This window comes from Lathyrus oleraceus, chromosome 7 (genome assembly GCF_024323335.1).
Source record: "Lathyrus oleraceus cultivar Zhongwan6 chromosome 7, CAAS_Psat_ZW6_1.0, whole genome shotgun sequence".
Lineage (NCBI taxonomy): Eukaryota > Viridiplantae > Streptophyta > Magnoliopsida > Fabales > Fabaceae > Lathyrus > Lathyrus oleraceus.
The window spans coordinates 513,347,861-513,370,770 of NC_066585.1; positions in this window are offsets into that span (position 1 = coordinate 513,347,861).

Below are 22,910 nucleotides of genomic sequence, written 5' to 3' on the forward strand. Positions count from 1 at the left end.
TTGCACTTAATTACACTATACCTTACGGTGTTATGTATTGCACTTAAGCAAGGGCGGAGACATAAGTTTTGATTAGTGAGGTCAATATATATATATATATATATATATATATATATATATATATATAATTTTTAAAATAAATAAATAATTATAATAATAAAGAAATAATAATATATTTTCACTCTTATTACAATAATAAAAATAAATTATAAATTCATAAAGATTAATAATTTATTTTTTTAAAAGATTAACAAGACAGAAGAAATTAATAACGAAGAAGCACTTTGCACCGAAAGAAAGAAGAATACAAAGTGGTTTGTTTATGTTTGAAAAGAGTAAAAAAAAATTAATAGAAAAAGGAAATGAAGAGTCAATTTTTTTTTATTTAATGCATTTATTTTATTTAATATATGAAACTAATCATTTATCAAAAAAAAGTGTACCAAATGATTACATTTTAAATATAATTGGATCATATGTGTAAGAAATTAAATTATTCAATATTTATTAATTAAGCGGGGGCTATTAGAGAAACTTCTTCTTAATTTTTATCACATTCAATATATAAATATATTATTATTGCTACTACTACTAAAACTGTGGTAATTGTGGTGGGGCATGAGCTCACTTTGAGACTAATAGATCCGTCTCTGCGCTTAAGTATATTGTACCTTACGGTCTCTCGTGTTTCTATAATTAATGCTAGTGTATTGCAAGAAGACCACACAATCAAATAAAATTAACTTATTTATTATATCTCTCATTAATTAGTTATTATATGTGTGTGATCATATAGTTTCTTCTAATGTCGTCAATTATATTAAATCACGCATTTAATATAATAAGTAGTGTGTGATATCTAACAACACACTCATTGTTATCTAAGTGACAAAATTTATGTGATATAAAGAAATATTACTATGATAATATTCAGGGTCGACCCAATTATATCGGAGGCCCCGTTCTAATTATAAAAATGGGCCCAATTTTTTTAAAAAATATAATTATAATAATTAAAAAAATATATCAAAAATATAATTATGTATTAATTAAAAATAAATTTAATTATAATTATTTTGAATTTTGATCAATCTTGATTTTTGTATAAATTGAGTTTTTATCATAACATTTTTTTAATTATTGAGTTTTTTTAATAATATTTTATTTATTTTTATTAATATTTATAAAAAAAAAATTAAAATTTAAAAATATGAGGCCCTCTAATATATCGGCCCTGATAATATTTATGTGTACAATTACTTTTTTTCTCTCATGTTTTACATTGAACACAAGACATAAAGTGTGTCACCCTTGTCCAATTTAATATTGGGTCATTAGACATTTATTCTCTTATGCATGATGAACAAATTTCATCTAGATCCCTCAAGTCCCTCAATATGATTTGTGGACTACCTGTAAACTATCTTTATGGTTTCTATCACAATAATTTAACAGTAATAAAATATTCGACTCCACATTTAGGATTCATAGTGGTTTCAGGTCAAAGGTTGGTGTACACCACAATCATCATGAGAATAATTTATGACACTTTCATAACATTTTATGTGGTATTGTTGTGATAGATCAATTCTATATAAATATGACTCATGTATATCTATATGATCACTTGATAACTCTTTATCCATGATCTGAATATGTGATCATCAATCTATCAACACTACAATCTCAATACTTTAATGATATCTCACTTCACAATAAAATTTAATTACAAATATTCTAAAAATATTGTCTTTATATTTAATGAGATCTCACGATTAAATTATATTTAATATTTTATCAAACAAATTAATTATTCCATAAATTTTATTATTTAAAAAAAAATATACCTAATAAAAACTTAAGTTACGAAATCACTCTAAACATTTAAAAGTAATATTTGAAAGTTGACTAATATAAAATGTGATTAAACTCTGATAATATTACTTTTAATTTCTTTTTTTAGAATTTATGATTACCAAAAATATAAGTCAATTATGAGGTGTGTATATAATTTTGTTGACGTATTCTTTACAAGATAAGTTAAACTTATTTTTGAATGAAAATGAGAGTGACATCTTGTATACCAACCAATTATATTGATTTAATATTGTTTTTTTGAAAATGAACTTTTGGGATTGAATTCAATGCTATTTTTCTCCACTCATGCTTTAAAAAAATGGAAAAGCCATGTGATTTCTGACGTCATTGTGAGGATATGATGACGATGGAAGAGAAAGATCAACTACAGCACATTAGTACGCATGAGAAGATATCGACCTATACGGACATAACACATGGAATCGGATCCACATATCATAAGTTATTATTTGGCATTTGAAAATACTACTTTAACATTTATCAAAATTTCTCTTTTTCTTTGAAACTAATTTCTAATTTTAAAAAAATGACTGGGATTTTATTTAAGATTGTAATATTTATTTTGGTATTTAATACGTAAGGTGTTGATAGTATAATTTTTGAATATATCCAATATAAATTTGAGAAAACTCATGACCATTAATAATACTTATATATAACCTTTCTAATTGCATTTTTTTACGACACGTATTCACTTTTTAATGTAAAACTGACATTTTCTTTTGTTTCATTTTTTTATTGCAAATAGCAATTACTTTTGTTTCATATATTTTGAATAAAGAGAACTTTACTATTTTATGTATTTATTCTTGAAAAAACATTATTTCATATTTAAGCATATAATTTATAAAAAAAAAACCTGTTTTATATTAATTAATGAATGAGTTAATATTTATTTAAAAAAATACTAGAAATAAGTATTTATAATTAAATAATTAATTAAATATATTTACCATATTAATATGTAAAAAAAATCTTAGCAAATTATTTTTATATTCATTTTTACAAACAAATTATTAAATGACGTTAAAATATATCACTCATATACAATACCAGATATTGTCATTAATAGTTTAATTTTATATCTTCTAAATAAAAATAAATTATTATAAAATTACATAGAACAAATGCATATAACTAAAATGTGATATACATTTTTATTATTTTTGACATACTTTCTTTTAATACAAATTTTTTATATTTTTTACATATTTTTTATAAGTGAATTACTAAAGAGTGATTTTGAAGTCTCCGGTTCCTGAATAATTATAATTTATTATTAATTAAATAATTAAATTGAGTTTATTATAAAAATTATATATTTAATGAATATTTTTTATTAAAAATAATGAAAATTAATTAAATATCTTTGTCACCTATTTTTTAAAATCATTACTTTTTTACAAGCAATTCATTGAATAGTTCACTGAATAGTGTGGTTATAATATGACATTTATATACAAGACAATTGTTTGTTGTTAATCAATTATTTAATTTTTTAAATATCATTTGAATAAAAATATAAATAATTTTGATATATATTAATTATAATTTATTCTACACGTGAGACTTACTAAAATTAATGTTTTTCTAAAATATTGTAGACATAAAAAAAGAGAATAAGTTTAATACACCAATTATTAAAAATAAATTATCAAAAGATAGGTTAGTGATGACATTCCGTCATTGCATGAATTTAGTCGAAGAATCGGATCAAAACAAGTGAATGATGAGCCAAAAGGAAGAAGAAAGACTAAAGAATGAGGAAAAAATAACTAAGTGTGAAAAAAACGGACTTAGTGAAAAATTGAGTGAAAAAGGAGCAAAAGAGTGCATTTTCGAGAAGCGCATCATCATGTAGCATCGTGCGCGATAGTCCCATAAAAGTTGCATCGCGATGCAAGTCATCACGCGCGCGATGATCATTTTTTTGGGCTTTTTCTGACGCATCTGAATCCATTCTGAGCTCTTTTTAAGGGGAAATTATGCACTTTGATTAGGGTTACGAATTTTGGAGAGCAAGACACGATTTGTACAACATCACGGGTGATGTTTAGGGCATTGGAAGCCATTGGAGATCATTAATTCAAGGAAATTCATATGTTATTTTCATTTATCAATTTGGTATTGTAAACTCGACCCCCCCCCCCCCCCCCCTCCGTCTTATGCTTTTCAATAAATTGCACACATTTTATCTTGTTAAAAAGCAGTCCATGTGGATTCGATCTTTTTATTACTGCGACACTATCGGTACACTTGCCTATAAGTCATCAAGTTTTAGGCGCTGTTTTCTGGCACTTTTGATATTTCAACAAGGCGACCTTTGTGCAATGGGTTATAGTATTTTTAATTTACATTATTTATTTAAATTATTTTATTTTATTATTATTGCTCTATATTTTCGAGAAATACTACTGTGGATATTTGTTCTTGTTGGTGAAGTGCATGGCACATGTGTTGAAAAGTTCACCATGGAAGAACTAAGAGCACAAACTATGAGGGACTATTGTAGGCCTACTGGCGCATCACAGGTTTCTTTGGGGTTTATTCCAGCTACTCCCGTAAATTTCAACATCAAATACTCGGTGGTTTCATATTTAAAGGATAAACCATTTGACGGGAACACAACTAGTGACCCATGGGAACATCTAGCCAGGTTCCATGAGACAACGTCAATGTGTCAACCAGAGGATATTACGGAAGATCAGGTTAAACTAAAATTATTCAACTTCTCTTTTGTGGGGAGAGTGAATGATTGGTTATTATGTCTTCCAAATGGAGTAATTAGAGCATGAAGGTAATTGAAAGATAAATTTCTAAAAGATTCTTCACTACAACACAGTTCACGGAGAGAAATGTTGAAATTACACACTTCGAACAACAAGAGACCAAATCTATTTACGATTATTGGAAGAGGTTTAAATTATTGATACGCAGATGCCCTAATCATAATATGAGCAATATTGAACAAATGCAAAATTTTGTGAAGGGTCTCCAAACGCAAGTTCGAATGCTTTTAGATGCATTGGCGGGAGGTACAATAAGAACACTGACCGAACTGCAGGTAAAAAAGCTAAAAGAGAAGATGAGTCTGAATGAATACAACTTTGCAAATACCAGAGGGTTTGACTTTAGGAGGATACGAGGAACTTCTCACAAAGTTGGAAGTACTAAACTAAAAGTTGAATGCAACAAGTACAACGCATGAATCTTAAAATGAGGTAGTATTTTATTATGTGCTAACTGTGGGGAAGAATATTTTGTAGGTAATTATGCTAAAGAAAACGTAGGGATAAGTACAAGCGGTAACTATGAATTCCAATCGAAGAGCAACACAAACAGAGACAGAATTCAAGATCTCATTGTTTGAAGAAACATTGGCTCAATTTATGTTGACAACACAAAACAAATTCTTGAATATTAACAGGTTACAAAGCTCGAACGAGAAATATGAGGAGTCAATGGAAAGACTGGAAGGACAAATGTCTAACCTATCCTATCAAATCATATCATTAGCACAAGAAAGCGGGGATTGTGACACCATAGAATAAAGAACCGCATAAGTCCCTCAACTCCTAATAGAAACAAACAAAAACAGATAATGGAAAAGAGCAATGAGAAAGATGAGGAACCAAAACAATCCCAATAGAAGATGAGGCTTCTAGTGAGACTCTTAAGAAAAGGGAAACACTTTATAAATTCATTGATAAAGATTCACCCTTTCGGAGAACAAAAAACCAAATCCTCAATGAACCAAACCCTCATTTATCGGATTACATCAAACCACAATATCCTTTAAATAAGAAGATGCAAGTATGATACAATCACATAGTGCTTGGTGATCTCTCCCAAAACAAACCCAATGAGAGAGGGGTAAGGAGGATGCCAAGGTATGGTCCCAATGCTAGTGCTTATGATGGAATTGCATAGGGGATCTTAGGGTCAAAATTGGGGTCTTACAGTTGCCCCTATTTAACGACATTCTAACTGAAGAGGTGAAGGTTAAAATCTTTGGCTCGACTCAGTAGAATGGGCTTAAATAACAACATATAGAAACAAATTTTGGTCCCTAAGAGACCTCATGATGCATATGATATGAATGTAAAAGTTAATGCTCTGTGGGGAAATATTGCCACAAAGGAAAAGAGATCAGAGAGACCGAAAGTCCGCAGGAGTATAATGCATTCCATGAGGAAAACTCACTGGGGAGACAGAGACTCTGGGGAAATAAATGAGGTTATGCGTAGGCCAGGCTACGACTTAAAACTGTTGGGGGACTAGAGGAATTCCATACAAAATGGAAAGACTCATCCGGGGAAACAAAACATCTGCAGGGAAAGTGAGTAGATCAGGATAACACTGAAGTACTCGAATCATGCAGGAGAAGCGATTTCACTAAGGAATTACGCACTCAACTCAACTGGGAAAGAAATAAACTTCAACACAGGAGGCGCAGAAATCTATTATCTACTACTTGTTACTGGGTAAGGAGATAATAAAGATCTGACAGAGAAGACATCAGTCATCTGTTAGGATGAACATATCAAGGATGACTCACTGGGAAACACCAGGAGGGAGTATTCATTACCGGTTACTGGGTAAGAACAACCTTGCTGGGGAAAACAAAAGAAAAATAGGATTTACAACTACCAGTTACTGGGTAGAAGATAAAAGATGAGAGTATCTGTCATCGGTTAGGATGAACATATCAAGGATAAACTCAACAGGGAAGAAAATCCGTCATCGGTTAGGATGAACATATCAAGGATAGACTTTCCTGGGAATTGTCAAGGAGGATATCCGTCATCGGTTAAGATGAACATATCAAGGATATACCAACTATACAAAAAGTAGGAATTACATCTATCGAATGCTGGATAGAATACCATCAAAGAGAAAATCCGTCACCGGTTAAGATGAACATATCAAGGATAGACTCTGGTGAGGAGAGAAAATAGGAATTACATCTATCAGCTACTGGATAGAATACCATTGAAGAGAAAATTTGTCACCGGTTAGGGTGAACATGTCAAAGATAGACTCTACGAAGGGGACAAAAGTAGAATTTACAACTACTGGTTACTGGGTAGAAGACCGCAAAGAGAATGACATCTGTCATCGGTTAGGATGAACATATCAAGGATTAACTCTCTAAGGAACAAAATAGGAATTACAACTACCTTTTTACTGGGTAGAATACCAAAGATGAGAAGATCCGTCATCGGTTAGGATGAATATATCAAGGATAAACTCAGGCAGGGGAGAGAAAGATATCTGTCACCGGTTAGGATGGACATATCAAGGATATACTTCTTGGGGAATAGATCCACTGGGGACTCTACTGAGGAGAAAAACAGGGATACTTTTGTCGGGTATTGGGCAAGAAGTAACAAAATGTGAACTAAAGAGAATATTACCAGTTACTGGGCAATAAACTCTTAGGAGACTCAAAGCATCTATCTAGGTAAGAGCCAGAAAGAAACGGTCAATCAGGACTCAACCCAATGGGGATATATCTCAAGGGGAGTGGTTCCATCCAGATAATCGACTGGGGAGGAAAAACTGAAACAATGATCATCCACGAGGAAATAACTCAATGGGGAAAGGAGAAAGGTTAAAGTCTTTCTGCTTAAGGGGCCGACCTTCTATAATGGAGAGAGGACAGACACTGAACTTGTATGGGGATAAAGTATCGCCATAACAGAGCATAAGAATCTCAAACAATGATTCAGCAAATATGAATGATGCAAATATGCAAATATGAACTTACATGAGTGTATATATATATAATATATATATATTATATATATATATATATATATATATATATATATATATATATATATATATAATATATATATATATATGATTAAGCTGACAAAACAATCACAAAGGATACAAAGGTGTCGCAGAATTTGAATCATCGGTACAATCCTCGGCCAATCCACAAAAGGGAAATAACTACCAGAGAACAGAGAGATCCACATCCCAAAAGCTCAACCCTAGCTGGGGAAGGAGGAGATTTGCTGAGGGAAGGAAACATTATCGAGACTGCGGGGAATTTTAGGTCAATACCATGTTAAATGGGAGACAATCATACAGAGGATAACACAAATAGCTTCTCAGAAACCAGGAGGAAACTCTGTCTGGGAGCGAGTCGGATGGCGACAGGTGGAGAAGCCAACGCGATCTACTGGGGAATCAAAATACTCCACTAAGGACCAAAACTATTGATGAATACACAAACTCTGTCTGGGATCAAACTCAACTCTGCAGGGTACTGAATCAACCGACTTAGCTGGGAAACCTGAATGGTTAACTGCTTGGGGAACCTTTAATGCTTCACACTGAAGACTTGCTGCTTTTGAAATGCTGTTGATATTTCTTTTAAATTTGCTTTGAAAAATTATTGCTTTTATATACTTAAGAAAAATGATTTTGATTAAAATTTTAAATTTCAAAATGATCATAATAAAATTTAAAACTATTGGCTGAGGTAAATAAGAGTGAAAATAATTGGATAAAAGCTCAACTTTATTTAATGGAATGGTAGTCTGTAAATGACAAGACTCCATAGATTTTTACAAATTTGAAAATGGTAATTTACATGGAAAAGGGGTACATTGAATATAATTGACCGCTAATCCTTCTACCATCTCTTGATGTCTGTTGTGCTTTCGGCCGCTACCGGGGATGATGAATCGTTGTCAACCCTTGCGTTCAAAGTTTCTCCAAATTGAAGATCAGCAGAATGCAGTTACTTGCTATAATCCCTAATTTTTACATAAGTTGCCCCAAGGTGGGGTACTCAACTTATCGGGAAAGTTCTTTCTGTTTTATGTCTCTAACTTTTACCTGGATCGCCCTTTCGGGTTTTCAATCCACCGAGATCCTCATTTCTGCCTAAGCCTCCCTTTCGGGTTTTCAACTTAGCGAGTTGTTCTTTTCTTTTTAGGCGAAGTATTTCTTGACTGCATCTGCGTTCACAGGACGAGTGAACTCTTCACCATCCATAGTTGTAAGAATCAAAGAACCGGCTGAAAAGGCTCTCTTAACAACATACGGGCCTTCGTAATTAGGAGTCCATTTGCCCCTAGAATCTGGTTTGAACGATAAAATCTTCTTAAGCACAAGGTCACCTTCTCTGAACATACGAGGTCTGACCTTCTTATCAAAAGCTTTCTTCATTCTTTGCTGATATAACTGACCATAACATATGGAAGTTAATCTCTTCTCTTCAATCAAATTCAACTGGTCAAACCTGGTCTAACACCATTCAGCCTCAGTCAACTTGGCTTCCATGAGCACACGCAATGAAGGAATCTCAACCTCTACGGGGAGTACTGCTTCCATACCATATACACGAGAGAAAGGGGTTGCCCCTGTTGAAGTGCAGATGGATGTTTGATACACGTGCAAAGCAAATGGGAGCATCTCATGCCAATCCTTATATGTGACAACCATCTTCTAAATAATCTTCTTGATGTTCTTATTCGCAGCTTCAACAGCCCCATTCATCTTGGGTCTGTAGGGAGAAGAATTATGATGTGCAATCTTGAAGTCTTTGCAAAGAGCTTCCACCATATTATTATTCAAGTTCCATCCATTGTCAGTAATGATCTTACTTGGCACACCATAACGACATATGATCTGATTCTTGATAAACCTTACAACAACTTGCTTGGTCACATTCGCATATGATGGCACCTTAACCCATTTTGTGAAGTAATCAATAGCCACCATAATCAAATGATGTCCATTCGACGCTTTGAGCTCAATCATCCCAATCATATCAATTCCCCACACGGAGAAGGGCCATGGGGAAGAGATAACATTCAATAGTGTCGGAGGAACATGAATCTCATCAGCATATATTTGACACTTGTGACATTTCTTCACAAACTTGCAACAGTCAGATTCCATTGTCAACCAATAGTAACCTGCTCGCAACATCTTCTTTGGCATCGCATGTCTATTGGAATGAGTACCAAAGGAACCTTCATGCACTTCAGTCATCAACAAGTCTGCTTCGTGTCTATCCATGCATCTGAGCAGAACCATGTTGAAGTTTCTCTTGTATAGTATATCACCATTCAAGTATAAGTTTCCGGCTAATCTTCTCAAAGTCTTTTTATCTTTCAAAGATGCCCCAGACGGGTAAATCTGACTTTGGAGGAAACATTTGATGTCGTAATACCATGGCTTCTCGTCTTTGATTTCTTCAACAGCAAACACATGAGATGGCCTATTAAGACGCATCACAAACAAGTTGGGAACTTCATTCCAATACTTCACTACAATCATAGACACCAACGTTGTAAGAGCATCGGCCATACAGTTTTCATCTCGAGGGAGATGATGAAACTCAACTTTTGTAAAGAAAATTGAAATCCTCCTCGCATAATCTCTATATGGTATCAAACCGGGTTGATTCGTCTCCCATTCACCTTTGATCTGATTTACAACCAAAGCTGAGTCTCCGAAGACATCTAAATACTTGATTATGAGATTCATGGCCTCTTTGAGCCCCATAATGCAAGCTTCATACTCTGCCATATTATTTGTATACTTGAAAGTCAATCTAGCTGTAAAGGGAAAGTGTGTGCCTTGAGGAGTAATAATCACCTCCACAATGCCATTTCCATATTGATTAACAACTCCATCAAATACCATGCCCCAACGGGAACCAGATTCTGGCCCTTCTTCAAGCAATGGTTCATCACAATCTTTCATTTTCAAGTACAAGATCTCTTCATCAGAAAAATCATACTATACTGATTGGTAATATTCAATTGGTTGGTGAGCCAAATGGTCAGCCAAGACACTACCTTTGATCGCTTTCTGAGATCGGTATTCAATATCATACTCTGATAACAACATCTGCCAACGGGCAATCCTCCCAGTTAAATCAGACTTCTCAAAAATGTACTTGATTGGATCCATTTTGGATATCAACCAAGTGGTATGATTCAACATGTATTGACGCAGACGCTTAGTAGTCCAAGCCAATGTGCAACAAGTCTTCTCAAGCATAGAATATCGAGTCTCACAGTCGATAAATTTCTTACTGAGGTAGTAAATTGCAAATTCTTTCTTTCTAGTCTCATCTTGCTAACCTAGAACACAACCCATACTGTCTTCAAGCACAGTCAAATACATGATCAACGGTCTTCCTTTAATAGGAGGAGACAGAATCAGAGGCTCAAGCAAATATTCCTTGATACTATCAAAAGCTTTCTGGAAGTCTTCGGTCCAATCACAAGACTGATCTTTCCGAAGAAGCTTGAATATAGGCGCACATGTGGCAGTCATGTGTGAAATGAATCTTGAGATATAATTCAAGCGGCCGAGAAACCCTCTGACTTGCTTCTTAGTTTTGGGCGCAGGCATCTCTTGTATTTCTTTGACCTTGGCAGGACCAACTTCAATACCCTTCTCGCTGACAATAAAGCCCAATAACTTACCAAAACGAACACCAAAAGTACACTTATTGGGATTCAAGCGGAGTTTATACTTCCTCAAACGCTGGAATAGCTTCAACAAATGCTCAACATGTTCCTCTTCATCAATTGATTTAGCAATCATGTCATCGACATAAACTTCAATCTCTTTATGCATCATATCATGAAAAAGAGTAGTCATTGCTCTTTGGTAAGTTGCACCAGCATTCTTTAAACCAAAAGGCATCACTCTATAATAGAATGTTCCCCAAGGTGTAATGAATATGGTCTTCTCCATATCTTCGGGTGCCATCTTGATCTGATTATATCCGGAAAATCCATCCATAAACGAAAAGACTTTGAAATTAGCAGTATTGTCCACCAACATATCAATGTGTGGCAAAGGTAAATCATCTTTCGGACTGGCTTTATTCAAATCTCTATAGTCAACACACACGCGTACCTTTCCATCTTTCTTCGGCACAGGCACAATATTGGCCGCCCATTGCGGATACTCGACGGTCACAAGGAAACCGACATCAATCTGCTTTTGCACTTCCTCTTTGATCTTCACTGCCATATTAGGATGCGTTCTTCTCAATTTTTGCTTGACTGGCGGGCATTCTGGCTTCAACGACAATCTATGCTCCACAATCTCAGAATCCAAACCAGGCATGTCTTGATAGGACCAAGCAAACACATCTGAATACTCTCGAAGAAGATCAATCAACCCCTTCTTCGCATCTGGACACAGTCGATATCCAATCTTGACTTCCTTCACATCATCCTTGGAACCCAAGTTGACTAACTCAATCTTCTCTTCGAACGGCTGAATGGCTTTTTCATCATGCTTAAGAAGAAGAGATAATTCATCAGTCACTCCTTCATCACTTTCCTCCTCGGCCTCAAACACAGGGAATTCAAAATTTGGAGAAAGAGAAAGATTATTGTATTCAATGGGGTTAGGAACCAACCTGCATAATGATTTGATATTTTGATTTTAGAGAACTGAATTTGTGACCAAATATTATGCAGATGGACAATTGTATTGTTTATTTATGTTTTTTGTGATTACCATTTTTAGAATAAAGCAAAAAGTAAAAACAAAATATCATAGATGTGGATGAATATAATTAATTTTATTAATGATCAATTTGAAAATTCCCAAACAATGTTCGCTTCTCCCTTAGGCATAGGAGAAAGATTTTGAAAACATATAAAATCAATTACTTAGATCGATGCAAAATAATAGGAACATCAACAACAGTCCAATTGTTGCAAGCCTTTCCATGTGTCACAAAATTGGTGCAGTCTTCCTCTTCGTCATCCTCTAGCACAACAGCTAAGTGTTGCTCATTGCCATGAATGAACCCTCCGCTACGGAAGCTAAGTTGCATATCTTCAGACCTTGCAGTTGATGAACCTTGCTGAAAACCCATATCGATTCTACCTTTGTTGTCGGAGACCTCTACCATGCGTCCCCACTGATCAACATTGCCTTCTTCTACAATCTTCTTTGCATCCTTCAATGAGGACATAGGTGCCCCAACTCTTTTCAGCAGTAATAGATAAGGCTTGGAACGGAGTTCCAACCTCGTCCTCAGCTTCAACATAAGAGAAAGATGACAGGTGGCTAACCAACAATTCCTTCTCTCCGTCAACGATTACAAGCTTTCCATTTTTCACAAATTTGAGCTTCTGATGCAATATGGAGGTAACATCTCCCACCTCATGGATCCATGGCCTTCCCAACAAGCAACTGTAGGCCGGGTGGATATCCATTACTTGAAAAGTAATCTGGAAGTCACTCAGAGCTATCTTAACTGGAAGGTCCACTTCACCTATCAACGTTTTGTGCGAACCGTCAAAAGCTTTGACGATTACACCACTATACCTCATAGGCGCTCCTTAATATGATAACTTTGACAATGTTGACTTCGGCGGTATGTTTAACGAAGACCCGGTGTCAACAAGCACAATCGACAAAGCATCATATTTGCAGTTCATAGAGATATGCAAAGCCAAGTTATGATTTTTGCCCTCCTTAGGGAGTTCCTCATCACAAAAGTTGAGATTGTTGTAGGAAGTGATATTAGCCACAATATGATCGAACTGATCCACTTTAACATCATGTTTCACAAAAGCTTGCTTGAGAACTTTCTGCATTGCTTCTCTGTGCGCTTCTGAGTTCATGAGCAGAGACAATAATGAGATTTTTGAGGGGGTTTGGAGCAATTTCTCTACCACATTAAACTCACTTCTATTGATCAATCAAAGTACCTCGTCATCATCATTAGCCTTCAAATCGCTGGATTCACCAGACTGACCCTTTGAAGCACTAATCGGATCCACAACAGGCACTTCTACCTTCTTACTAACAACTGATTCTTCTTTATCCTTTGGGAACACCGTCCCAAACACACGACCACTTAGAGTCACCTTGGTAACATCAGCAATGCTCACCATAGAAATGGTCGTTGGCAACGGGACCTCTTGAGCATCCTTCATCATTGTAGCATTATACTGATACGGAACAGCTTTATCAGATGAATACGGGACTGGACCCGCTAACCGTATAACTAATGACGATATTGATCTATTGCTGACATTGTTACTGTTGCTGATGTCGTATTGAGTTACCAATCTCTTTGGCTGCTTGAAAATGGGCACTATGACATTTACATCATCATCTACATGATGAGATTGAACAATCTGAATCATGCCTTCATCCATCAGTCGTTGGATGTCCCTTTTCACAACTTCACAACCCCTTGAATTAACACTGCAAACAACACAACCCTCATGGTCATGCTCACAATCACTCACCAAGCAAATGTCCTTATGCATCTGCACTAAAGACCTCCGGATAAAACGAACATCAAAAACCTTAAACTCGCTAGGACAACCATCCACCATATTAACAGAAGAATTTCCATGGACGGGTAATGGATTTGCTTTCACGTTCGGCGCACGGTCCTCAAAGGACACCATTCCACTATTCATCAGCTTCTAAACCTCATATTTGAGTGGCTAGCAATTTTCTATATCATGTCCGGGTGCCCCTTGATGAAAAGCACAATGGAGTTCAGGTTTATACCACCACGGAAGTGGTTCTGGAATTTGCGGCGGTTTTCTTGGTTGGATTAGGTTCTTGAGAACCAAATATGGATAGAGTTCTGCATATGACATAGGAATTGGGTCAAAAGAGACCTTCTTCCTCTCGAAGTTTTGTTGATGATGATTGTTGGTATTGTTGTTGTTGTAGGTGTTTGCTCGTTATTGTGGTTGTTGTTGAATTGGTACTGATTGATTATTAGAGAATACATGGATAACTGAAGATACTTGATGATGATGTTGATGGGGTGGTTGACTCTTCCTGATCTGAGGCCTCCTCTGCCTCCCACTGATTACTGCATTAGCTTCACTATTTTCTTCTTCCCAAAGCTATTGTTGTACCTCTTACTTGACGATGCTTCATCTTTTGACAAACGTCCTTCTCAGACACCTTCCTCAAGCCTCATCCCCATGTTTACCATTTCGGTAAAGTCACTAGGGGCACTAGCAATCATACGTTCATAATAAAATGAACTCAGGGTTTTTAGAAAGATCTTTGTCATCTCTTTTTCCTCCAAAGGAGGAGTGATCTGAGCATCCAATTCCCTCCATCTTTGCACATACTCTTTGAATGTCTTTTTATCCTTTTGACACATAGACCTCAGCTGGTCTCTATCAGGCGCCATATCCATATTGTACTTATATTGCTTGACAAAAGCCTCTCCCAAGTCATTGAAAGTGTGAATGCTTGTACTGTCCAACCCCATATACCAACATAGTGCAGCACCGGCCAGACTGTCTTGGAAGTAGTGAATTAACAGTTGATCATTGTCAATTTGGGTAGACATCTTGCAGGCATGCATCACTAGATGACTGAGTGGACATGTGTTCCCTTTATATTTTTCAAAGTCAAGCACTTTGAACTTCACCAGGATCTTCACATTTGGCACTAAACATAACTCAACGACACTTTTCCCAAACAAATCCTTACCCCTTAGTGTCTTCAATTCCTTGCGTAGCTCAAGAAACTGATCCTTCATTTCGTCCATTTTCTCATAAACATCCGGACCCTCAGACAACTCGGAGTGATAAATTGTGTCCTCTACACGAGGTAAGGTGTGCACAACGGGAGGTGGCACAGACATGACCGGGCTAGATGCCGGCGTGGAAGCAAAAGTAGGCGCGAAGCCTTCAGGCATAAAGTTGGATGACATTCCCCATGGGAATTCGGCGGGCATGGTAGGCGCAAAGTAAGCGGTAGCAGTAAGCATGGTAGAGGTAGCCACCTCTGAAATAACCGTCCTCTGAGGAGGAGTTGCAAGCATTGGAGGAGATTGGCTCTAAGTAGCCAACACTGACTCCGTCATGGAAGTCAGTCGGGCAATCTCGTCCTTCAGTTCTCTGTTCTCTTGCTCGAGATGTTCCATGATTCTCAGATGGTTGGCGCGAGTGTTGTACCGATGAGTCAGCTTGGCTGAAGCACAGAAGAAACACTAATGAGACATCTGGCGAAAGAGAAACCTGCTTATGCAAATGATGCATGAAATGCAATGCTTGTTTGTTTATTTCTATTTTCAAGGAACTTATTATATCATTCGCAAATATATATATGATTGCAATAATTTTATATGACCAAAAATCTCTTTTTATTTATATAATTGGAAGGATTACACAGAGTACAATTTCAGAAACCAAATAAAAAAATACAAGAGAAAAGGAGACTAGTCATCCTAAGGATCCCTAACAACCATGTCAGAAGATCTGGCTGAAGACGCGTACTTCCTTCGAATGCGTCAAATCTCAGTCTCAAAAGAAGTCTTCATCTGAGTCTTCTCGAGGAGAAGCTGATAAACAATCTTCTTCCAAGCAAGGGAAGGATGAGGCATGCTTGAGGAAGATAAAACCTCTGAATCTCTCTGTCTCTTTGTCACTCGGTCTTTAAGTAGCTCAATAAGTGCATCTTTGTCCTTAGACTCCAACTGTAACTCTTCATGCTTCTTTCTCAAAGCACGGAACCACTCTTCCCACATATCACTCACTCGCTTCATCTTGGCGAGTGTGTCTTCGAACTCCTCTATATCTTGGTTAGGGAGAGTTAATGGCTCAACCATAACCATAGACATAGGTCTTTCACAAGGATAAGGCATATTTAACTCTAAAGCTCTCTTCTTCACCCAAAGAGTGTAAGCTTCCAAAGCTACACAATTGCGCGGGCCAAGCTCGGATCTTCCTTTCCTATGCACATTATGCCAAGCATGCACAATCTTCTGCTTCAAATGTTGGGGATCTTTACCCTCTTGATAGAAAATACCTTCTAACAAAGTGTTATTAGGTTTGTCTCTCAAGGGGAACCCAAGTTGACGACGAGCCAAAGTAGGGTTGTAGTTAATTACTCCTTGTGTACCAATGAGAGGTACATTAGAGAATTCGCCACAACTATCATTAATGTCCAAACTGCCCAAAGAAGGATCATACCAAACTATATCATCATTAGTGAGAGACATAAGTCTCTGAGACCACCGTAGACATTGTTTGTTCTCCACAAGAGCAGGTGTCTGAGGTAAGTGCGAAATAAACCATTTGTACAGAAGAGGAATGCAACAGACAATCGTTCCACCACCTTTAGAATTCCTTAGATGCAAAGAGAAATACATATCACCCAACAAAGTAGGCACAAGATTCCCAATCAAGAAAAGTCTAATGGCGTTAACATCAACAAAACCGTCAATGTTAGGGAACAAAGCTAATCCATAAATGAGCAATACAAAGATAGCTTTAAACGCGTCCACACTACCGGCTTGAGCAAAAGCAGTAGCTTCCTTGATAAGGAAATCATATGGCAACCCAAACAATCCTCCTTTCTTCACTCAATGAGTCTCTATCTCCGACTTCTTCAAGTGAAGCAACAGTAGAGAGGATCATAGAACTGCACTAGTACACTCAAAAGTCCTTCAACCATATCAGCAGACAAGATAGGCAATAGCTTCTCATGATGTTGTTTGAAGTCCAAGGGGTCTAATACAAAAGATAACTTCCTTAACTCTTTCCAATCGGGACATCTGAAACTGTACTTCTTAGTGTTCCTTCGTCCATAATCCATGGTCTGAAAATATTAGCAAACAATACCTCAGTTCCTTGAAATTTTCGTGTGATGAATGTTATGATGCACATGAATGCATGAATGAAACAATCATAAATAAGGGATCACACACAAGGCAAGCAAACAAAGGTCAAGGGATGAATCAAGTCATTGTCAAGATCAATCATCCATTTGGGTGGATTATGGTTTACACCTTATCAACACCCAAGTTCCATTGATATTGACAAGACTTGATTGAATCAACCAAGAATATAGGGTTTGTTGCAAGTCACGAGCATGGAGTCTGGGTAAGAACCATCCCACAGGAGTGAACTAAGGATAAAAACCTATAGATCATGTTCTAAAAAGTTCCCAGAGTCTTAATTCCATCTATCGGATATTACAAGTTAAGATGACTGACTCATCGACCCATAATATTCTCATGAGAAACTCGTCTGAGTGTAGTATCGCGTAACAACTGTTATCAAGTCTACACTTGAAAAGTCTCTGCACTACATCCTAAATAGGCCAAGAGGAGATAGTAATGCCTAACCATAAATACTTGTGTGACATTTCCAAATCCAAAAGGGTCTCCACTGAGCAGATGAATCTCAAGCCAAATTGTTAAGGACTACTCCACACAAGTCGAACATGACTATACCATCCTCCTATCTTAATTGCACTCAAGTTCGGGGTTAGAACTTATCTCACCACTCAGAGATCACCAAGCACAACAAGCAGATTATATCACAAAATATACATACATCACATATATACAATTATATACACACAAAAGGTAGGCTAAACCCACTGGAGACTACTCCCCAGCAGAGTCGCCACTTAATTTCTGTAGCGGTAAATTTATGATCATCAAGCTATGGATAAGCTAGACATCAAATAACAAGATTCGCCACCGCGCTTTTATTGTTTCCAAGGGAAAAGGGAAAAGTACGAACAAAACACAAAAGTAAGAAGTTTTCAAATCAAAACTAATAAAATGTCAGAGATTACAGGTAAGGGGGTTGGTTACACAGAGGGAAGGTGTTAGCACCCAAAGTGTCCTAGGTACTCCTAGGGAGCCCTTTTTGTGTGCATATATATTTTGTACAAAAAATGATGCTTACAAAAAAAATAGAGTGATAAGATGAGAAAATAATTCATTAATTATATTTTTGTGTTTGACAAGACCTTCAGACTTGTGCCTACGTACCAACATAAGAAATGAGGTATCAAAACCTCGTAGTTCGTGATACAAATTTCAAAGTGGGTGCATTATTTTTAACAAAATTAAGTTTGAAAGGCACAAAGGCCTAAAAATGGTTTGAATGGATTAGTTCTTTTTTGGCTTTTGAAAGTTTAGGTCAAGTATAGTTAAGTCAATTTACAAGTTTGATTAAGAAAAGAAGTTTGAAAATGCAATGGCATAAGGCCAAAGTTTCTAGTTTGCAAAGTGGTCAAAGTTTAGAAAATAACAAGTTCAAACAAAGAAGTTTTTAAAAGGAGGAAGAGAGTTTTGAAATTAAAGAAATGGGGAGGAGATGAAGAGACTAATCCTATGCACAAAATCAAAAGTTAAAAGTTAAAAAGATCTGGCCGATGGGTAGCAATCCAATAGGCAAGAATGCCATGTAGAAACCCCAAATTCCCTTGGATATTAGAATCAAGCAACAAACAATGCATACAATATTAACTTGAAGAGCAAGGCATAAAATAAAGATAGCCACATCCAAGCTTAGCCATTCCATGATCTTCTTCAGATTAAGCCCATATAACAGATGAATTCCATAAGTCACAGGTTCAAAATAACAGCTTCACAATGATCATGTTGCAGATGAACTCAAAGGGATCTTGAATGATATATCAGATGAAGTTTCAAATTGCAATCACTTGGTTTCGCACAAGTTGGCATTGGCCAAGTCCTTTAGCATAGGGAGGTTGCTTAAATTCTAAGTCTGATTTGTCCAAGATCAAGTCAACAGTCCACACAAAAGTTTTTTAGGGTTTTTGTTCTTATTATGTACATTAATGGTCCAAGACCACACAAACAAACAAAATATACACAAGCAATATATATCACACAATATGGTCCAAATGGACAAAGGGAAAATGACATTAACATAAACAATTAGAATGGTATGAATAATGGCAAATGAATAGAATTTAAAAATTAAAGCGCATTAAAATAAAGGACTTGAAATTAAATGTTAGTTGTTAATGAGTTAGAAGTTAGTATTGTTTTGCTTTTGCTTTTCATTTTAAGTCATTCTTTGGAGAAAATGCAACCCACTTATCACAAGTATGGATCCTTGAGCCAATATATCTTACAAACAAAGGAAAAAAGGCCAAGTTTCCACACAATATCATGAATTAGAGGAGACTTAAAATCTCACTAACTAGAATGCTATGCCTTTTATGTCAAAAATTTAGCGCTATGTTAAGCAATCGTAATTGGACTTATTTATAAGTCACAACTATTTGAGGTCGGACAATTTAATTTTGGTGTTAATGCATGTTAGAGACATAGTATAATGGACTATGCTCATGAAACATACCATACACAAAAAGAATATGCAAAAGAGGTGGCCTAATCTCATCCATACTTATGTTGATTTTGCAATCAACTAGCCTTAGGACTTAGAGATATCATGGGCCAAATGAGATGAATACATAAAGAAGGGGAATGAGATGAAGAGGGAAATGAATGGATGAAAACTCAAATTGGTCAAAGGAGGACTTTTACCAAATTAATATCATTCATTCATTTTGGGAGATGGAATGTACATTCCATCAATCCCCTAAATCCAATGATATTAACTTAATAAAGTCAAATCAACCTTGACCAAGGCCCAACAACATGAGTCAAACTTACACAAATCATCACAATAGGTCAACACAATTATTGGACATTTATTCAAATTAAAAATACCTAAATAAGGCATTTAAATTAAATATGGTTTGTCAAATTCCTAAAACCTCATCAAAACACCAAAGAAATGGCCATGAGATTTATCATAGGTCAAACAAGGTCAAAGGACCTTGGAGAAAAATTTTCAGAATTTTTAAAGACTTAAAAGTATTTTTAAACAATTAAAAATATTCACAAAATCAATTAAATCATGAAAATATTAATAATGATCCAAAAAATAATTTTAATTCAAAATATGAAAGAGGAAATTATTTGTAAATTTTTGGTGAAACTCTCATATTTTTTTGGATCAGTATTAAAATTAATATGAATTAATGAAAATCAAAGGAATAAAAATAAAAATTATAAAATCAAAAAAACGTGGACCACTTGATCTCCCTCATTAATTGAGGTGGCAAATCAAGTGGTCTGAAATGCGCGTTCCACCAAACACACAAGTCAGCGCGCTGTACCAAGGGTAATCACAATGGGCACTCAGGATTAAAACATTTTGAAAGGATCCTGTGGCTGGGAGACGTGCCAACGCATCGCCGGAGCCAGAGCTCTGGTCTTCTTCTCCGGTGGACCTCACTGGACTGGTCCACCCTCAACCATCACCAAAATAAAAAGGAGGACATGATCTGAAAGAAAAAATGGCATAGAGCATGAATCTGACCTCAATTTTAACTAAATCCACATATATAGAAAGATATGAGGAGTTGAATTTTGAGGTATGTCAACTGAGTTGCTTCGATTTGACCTCGAAGCAACTCAATCTTCTTGCCTACATTGGTAGGACTCCAGACAACCAAAGATCCAAGAGAATTGAGTGAGAATCGATGAGATGAAGTTTTGTAAAAATTACCTTCAATGTTGTGCAGAACTTGAGGTTGCTTGCTTCAAACACGATCTGATCACACTTGATAAGCTTGTAGGGCGTGGTTAGAAATGGTGCAAGGCTTTGGATCCTGGAGTTCTTGAATCTCCAAACAGTTGAGATTCAAACTCAATTTTCAGATTGAAAATTATTAGGTTTTCCTTTAGAATGAAAGGGTTTCAATTGGGGGGCAAAGCTGGCGCGCAAGGTGTCTTTTAATTGAGCTCAGAGTCCATGTATTTATAGCATTTGGGATTGATAATTGCACACTTGAAAATTTGCTAAATTTGGCAATGTGACGCACAAGCTTGAATGGGCGTGTACAGGCCCATGAAGCAATCCATTTTGATCCAATTGTAACTGTACTAAATTTCAAATGATGCTTGATTGGCAAGGCAATGTGAAATGGAGTTTTGGACATTTGATTTCCTCCAATGGTGCAACTCTGTTAAAGCCATACGCATACCTAGCAAACTTCATCCAAAATGCACGAACTTAGGTTCTTTAGAAAGATTGGATCAAGGGGAACAAGTTTGATGTTGAACACTTTTCCATTTGGAGCTTGGATCATGGTGAATTTGAAGCTGGAATTTTGGAAATTTCAACATGTTGAAATTTTTTCTAAGTGTCAAGCCATATATCTCAATATTCCATCTTGCTTAACTTTTTATGTGAGCTTCAAATGAGAAAAGTGTCTTTATCAAAGTTGTAGCTATTTCAAAGTCCTTAAAAATGGTCACTAATTTCATGTCATTTGGATTTGGAATGATAGAGTTATGCATTTTTGAAGTTGAGGAAAATCACTTGTTCAATGGTATAGGTCAAAAATGACCTATAATGTATCCTTATATCCATGCTCATAAAAGTTGAATTAGCTCTCACTCCAAACATCAACGTTGAAGTAGACATATTGAATTTGATTGTGAAACTTTTAAATCTTTCATGTCATAAAAATTGAGCAAGTTATGGCCTTGGGAAGTTGACTTTCAAATTAGGGTTTAGACAAAATGACCTATAATGTTTCAACATAGAAAATGATTTTACAAGCAAAAATAGATATAGGTCTCAACATGAAAGTTATTTGTAATGTAATTTAAAGTAACTTTTATCTTGGAACCATTTTAATATGGTGAAAATTGTAAGAGATATGGTCTAGGGAGACCTAGTTTTGATTAGATGAATTCATCTGGCCAACCACCATCAACCAACTTGCTAACGTTCAATTATATTGACTTTCTAGGCTCATGGTAGATCATATATGCATAATATGATGAATTTTGAAGTGTTCCTTGAGAAATTTGATCAATTGGTGAGAAGGCTTATTGGAGAAGTTACTCAAGATACAAAGTCAAACTAGGGCTTCCAAGGCAAATCACCTCCAAACTCTTGAAGAATACTTAATCAATATAACATGTAGAGATCAATGGGACTCATATGTGATGCTTAGAGACATTGTGGATCAATCTTTTATTATGCTCTTTGTCATGAGGGCCTCAAATCCTAGATATGAACTTGATAAATCAATGTGATCACGCCCTACCTACAAAAAGTTAGGCAAATACAAAGACATGTTTTTGGTATTTTGGTTAGTAAAATGATAATATACAAGTATGATAAAATCACATAGTGTTTGGTGATATCTCCTAAAACAAACCCAATGAGAGAGGGGTAAGGAGA